General features: G+C 32.1%; 1 non-coding gene across 1 annotated transcript; it reads left to right on the top strand.

Moving 5' to 3' along the window:
• Positions 1 to 4259: 4259 nt before the first annotated feature.
• On the top strand, positions 4260 to 4331 carry Trnaq-uug (transfer RNA glutamine (anticodon UUG)). The gene has a single exon. It is a non-coding gene; the product is annotated as a tRNA-Gln (tRNA).
• The last annotated feature ends 1630 nt before the right edge of the window (positions 4332 to 5961 follow it).

The following is a 5961-nucleotide window of genomic DNA, read 5'->3' on the forward strand; positions in this document are numbered from 1 at the left end:
TAGTTATTTCGGTTTTCCCATTTATCACTTTCACTCCTCCATATATTTTCCTGATGACTTTTCTTTCGAATTTTCTTCTTTTTAGAATTCTGTTAGCGTTGAAGTTTCAGCTCCGTATGGGATAGCTGGGCGAATAATATTTTGGTTGATCTACATTTTGGCAATGCTGTTTCTTTTTAAGTGTGATCAGATTTGTATAGAACCCAGTTTGTATTCGCTTCTTGATGGATGTCGAGCAGTTTGCATTATCATTCAGATTCCTACGGTTTAAGGTTGTTACTTCCGTAAAGGTTCTATTTTCTATCACAAGATCTAATATTTTGCAAGTTTTATCAGCTGAACCGATCATATACTGCGTTTATTGATTTCATTGATTATGAGTCTGACCTCTCTGACTTTTTCTTCTGTCTTCGAAAAGCTCCCCTAGTCTAATTTCACTTCTTGCCATCAGTATTATGTCACCAACATATCTCCATATTTGCGACGACTTGTTAAACATTATACCTCTTTCGTCAAAATTTTAATGATAGAATAATGAGTTATTATAAACAGTGTTACTTGCTTCACTAATTCATTGAATTTAAATGGGTCACGTAATTGATTGTTCATCCTAACTTGAGCTTTTGAATCATCTAAAAATCAAGTTTATTAGCTTTCTGGGCACTTACAAGTGTGCCGCTGTTACTTTAGATTTTTGCTGTCATTTGTGTAACAGTATGTGGAGGTCGATTTTATGTTCATCACATATCTATTATTTGAGATGCTTAAGGCAGTGTACGAACTTCAGTACAGTTTTCAATCCCTTGACATATTTTTTCGTTATAAAAATTAGCACTTTAGTTTATGATGTATCTACTATTAGTGATCTGGTAGAAAGAAATATAAATAACTACTACAGGGCATGAGGAATACAAAATAGATACAGAACGTATATAGATAAAGTGAGGAATCACATTGAATGATGAATTTAAAACGGACCGACAGCAAGTGAAGCAAGCAAACAAGAGAAAATCATTGCTTCCTCGAGGACCTCAAATAGCATTGTTTTTTGTGTTTATAATGACGAGGTTCAGTGCTAAAAAGATTATGATGAACGATGAAAAATTATAGTCTGTTAACTTACTATTCCTATAAATTAAATTACTAACAATTAAAGTATAGAATGAAGATAATTTCTAATTCTTCATTAACCCTGGAATATTGTATGTATATATTCATAGTTATTTATAGGTCTATTTTTATAAATAAACTGTCAATATACCAATATAATATGCGCTAACGGAGGGCAGGTCAGAAGCTCCGATCTCGATATTAGCAAGACATATAAATTTAACAAGACGGAATTTCTCACTCCTCTTCAAGTAATTCGTACAGTGCCGGATTTAAGCTAGTGACAGAATTTGAAAATACATTATTTAAATGTCGTTCCTCCTCACCCCTAGCAGCATCCCCTTTATTTCTTTAAATTACTTTTCATATTTTTTATGTAAAATTTGGATACTCCTCTTTGAGCTGATTTCAAAAATGTATAATACTTGTAGGTTAAAGTGGTTAGTTTATGAGATAAACAATTTTTCTTTTAAGAGCACAAATTTTACTTATTATTTACTTTCACCTTATTTGCCTGTACTAAAATGGGTTGTACAACAGTTCAAACTCTTTAATCTTTTTAACTGTGCTATTTATTATGAAGTTACAATGAGTACCATTAACTTCCATACAATAGTATAATCTATTTTGAAATGCCTCTCTGATATTGCTTAATACGGCTGGATTTAATTGTCGACATTCATTTTCTATCCTCTCTCGTAAATCATCCAGAGATTCTGGTTGGGTAGCATAAACTTTTGTTTTTAAATACCCCCATAAAAAGAAGTCTAGAGGTGTTAAATCCGGTGACCTAGGTGGCCACTCCATCATCTCCCCCCTTCTACCTATCCAACGAGCGGGGAATGTTTCGTTTAAAAATTGTCGGACAGGCATAGCATAGTGTGGGGGAGCTCCGTCTTGTTGAAATATCAGTAAATCTTTGGAAAGGTTATCATAATTTTCTATTATTGTTGTAATACGTGGGTCAACCCCTTCCCTGAGTAACTCAAGATATGATTCACCATTTAAATTTCCGTTGATGAAGAAAGGTCCGACAATGTGGTCACCTAGGATACCACACCAAACGCTTAACTTTTGGGGATGTTGTGTATGGAATTCACGCATAATATGTGGATCACTTTCAGCCCAATATCTACAATTATGCCTACTCACTAAGCCATTTAATGACCATGAGCATTCATCAGAAAAGCAAATATTGTTTAACAATTGTGGATTGCTTCGTTATTTACGAGTACCTCTCGCTTATGCACTTTATTGCAAACAGACCCTGTTGTGGTAAATTTCTCCATCAGTTGAATTACATACTTATGAGTTGCATGTCTTCCGTCATGTAATTCGTTAAATATTCTAGCAGCAGCTCTTGCACAATTATTATTTTGGTAGTATAAACCTACAATTTCAATTCTTTCTTGCAAAGAGTAAACAATTTCAGAGAAACAAAATAAATAATGTATCAAATTACACTATCAATAGTGACTACAAATTCTAGTTGACAATGTCAAACTTTAATAAAAAGTAGAGTTTTTTGTTGTTTGGATTTTTTAAGTAGAATAAATAGCACAGTTAAAAAGATTAAAGAGTTTGAACTGTTGTACAACCCATTTTAGTACAGGCAAATAAGGTGAAAGTAAATAATAAGTAAAATTTGTGCTCTTAAAAGAAAAATTGTTTATCTCATAAACTAACCACTTTAACCTACAAGTATTATACATTTTTGAAATCAGCTCAAAGAGGAGTATCCAAATTTTACATAAAAAATATGAAAAGTAATTTAAAAAAATAAAGGGGATGCTGCTAGGGGTGAGAGGGTGGCTTTTCCAGTAAGTTTAAATAAGCCATAATGCTTGTCCCTTCCAACATAAATTGACGTGTTTTTGGATTTTTTCTAAATACCAGAATTACAAAAGTTATTAAAGGTGGATACTTTTATCTGAAAAGCACTGTATATATATATATATATATATATATATATATATATATATATATATATATATGTCGGAGAAAGTACAGTGGAGTATTTTCCGATGAAGCGATGAGAATATTCTCTAGGATATTTCTATTTTTAGTAATTTTAAGAAATGTACGGTTACTTTAAACGGCTTACGCATGGGTAGGCACATGGTTGTCAACGTAGTTGGGATCCCAGGACGATGGGGGTATCATAAAATTAATAAGAGAAATGTGCAGACTATTCGAGAATAGTTCTGAAGAAGTTTTGCTTTGAGATTGATATCGAACGGACGTCCTGGTGGTCGCGAATTCGTTATTTCCTAAGTCTCGGTCTGTCGCAAGATATTATTAATATTGTTTGCATTCTAAATTAAGTTAACCTTGTACGAGTTTATTTATTTATTCTTAATAATTGTTCTTGTTATAATCGCGACGATTAATTAAATGTTGTAGCTACAATAACTTTTAGAAAGAATTTTTCTATATAATTCCACTATAGTATAACAAGGTAGCGATAAAATTGGTAGATTTTTAGGTATAATTAATTATGTTGAGAATTTTAAGTTCTGACATGTAATTATTTGTGATTACTTCAAGTTCGGATAAATGCAATAAGTTCTTTCGGTAGTTTACTTTATCATGAAGTTGAATAGAACGTATTATTTTAAGTAGCCACGGATAGAATATATAAATATATTGGAATGAAATGGCAAATATTGAAATTAATTTATTTCTATTTAATATTAAATTACAATATCTTGATTAGCTAATAAACCCTTTAGACCTAATCAACCCACGAATCGAACATCTTTTCTTTCAAATACGTTTTTATTCAAGCGTTGGCTCGGAACTAACGCTGCCAACAATTTTTAGCGCAATTTTACAAAAAAATGCGCTATTACTAGCGTTTTGTCCGCCCGCCTGTAACAGCGATATTTCCTCACGAGAAGCGTGTAGCGAGCTTGGGTTTTTTGTATTAAATTCCTGTGTATTTTTAGATGTGCCAAAATGAAAGAAATTTTTAGCGGTATCAGGATAAATTTAATAAAGTAACTAGAATGTGATCTTTGACATAGAAAATTTCACTTTCACACTGGGGTGTCTACAAGTCTACAACCATCATTTTAGAATTTCGTTTGAACTTTTTTTAATTATTTTGACTACGTATCATGGTTATCAATTGAAATTTTTTTAGTATCGGTTCCATGGTGTAATGGTTAGCACTCTGGACTTTGAATCCAGCGATCCGAGTTCAAATCTCGGTGGGACCTTCGAATTTTTAATTTTGTTCCGTTTTGTTAGAATTGTTCTTTTTTTCATCATCATCCATTATGAGAATTTATAGTTGACATTTGCGAAGAATAAACAATCATAAATTGAAATAATGGACATGAAAACTGGAAGTCGTGAAATGGAAAAGAATTTTGATAGGAAAATTACAAATATTATTTTTAGAAGCAGTAGAAATGAATATTAATTGACAAAAAATATTCCATACCGAACATCAAAATATAAAGCACTCCTTTGCAATATGTACGAGGTGTGGCAATTAATTGCAGAATTTCTCAATAAATAAGAAAGTTGTGCTCTTATTTTTCAAAGCATTCTGCACCATAATCTGAATGTGACCTCTTCCAAATCACAGTTACCTCCTTGAATGTGATTTCATTTTTAAAATTAAAAAAAATTGGTACAATCAATGTTGTCATTGAAGAAGATCCCATTTTAGCGAAATATGTTGACACATTGAAAACGCGTATCCTCATTCATTCCAGGTCACTAACACAGAACTGTCCAGTTATTTCTAAGCCAACAGGAACCCATTTATATCTTTTGTTATTTATAAATATATGTGTCTCACATCATTCAGCTTTGCACAAATCCTGGTGTACTTGTACTTTCTTTTACAAGATTTTTTGTGTATATTAAACTCATACAACGCGCGAATGATTAAGCAGATATGATTATGGTGAGCAGACAGTTGACATTCGTACAGTTCTTTCACTTTGTTCGTCTTCCATTAAGGCATCCCCATTGATTCTCAAATTTTTTTGACATACACTTATCTTTATATACACGAATACAATCGGGTTTTTCGGCAGATTTCTCCAAACATATAATCTCGATAATTTGTTTTTGATGTGGGTCGCTCATTTTCATACAACCAGAATAATTTCATTGGAAAATACATAATAAACAGGGTTCGAATGGGCAACTAAGTTTATGCTTGAAGTAAAAGTGATTTGGAGGGCCTCTTTCTAGGTAAAGTATTAGTTTTGATAATATATTCACATATTTATACATCAAGGTGGTTAAATATTTCAGAAAAGGCCCAGGATGAGCTGAAGTTACAAAAAAACTATATCAGAAACAAAAACAATTTGCCAAGTTAATTTTTTTATTTGAATTCTAAAATTAATTTATCAATATAAGCTTTGGAAATTCATCATGATATTCGCCGTTTTGGTAAAACCACAATTCCATCCATAATTTCTGCTAGACTTAAAACTAATTCTCCACTCTTCTCGAAATTACCTTTTTTTGTTATAGATTTTTATTTGTATCAATTTTTGACAGTAGGTAGTCGAAATAATAGTTTATTCATGTTCTAGCATGCGTCCCATGATCAATATTACCCCCCCAAGCTCATCAAATACTAACGATAGAGTTTCTTGGCGTTAATATGATCCTCGAAATATCTCTGAGCTTCAAACACGATCTTTTTTCTACATTATTGTCGTGAGTGATCCACTCACTTAATTTTATTCCAGCAGGGATTCAGTTGATTCACTTCACACTTCTTTTGTTATTCTGTCTAACGTGTATGTTTCGAAATGGTTTGTCTACTTTGAGTTCCAAAGCAATGTTGCTAGATTGATTATATCGATCGTCTTGGAGTTT

Source organism: Diorhabda sublineata, chromosome 8, assembly GCF_026230105.1.
Source record: "Diorhabda sublineata isolate icDioSubl1.1 chromosome 8, icDioSubl1.1, whole genome shotgun sequence".
NCBI classification, from domain to species: Eukaryota; Metazoa; Arthropoda; class Insecta; order Coleoptera; family Chrysomelidae; genus Diorhabda; species Diorhabda sublineata.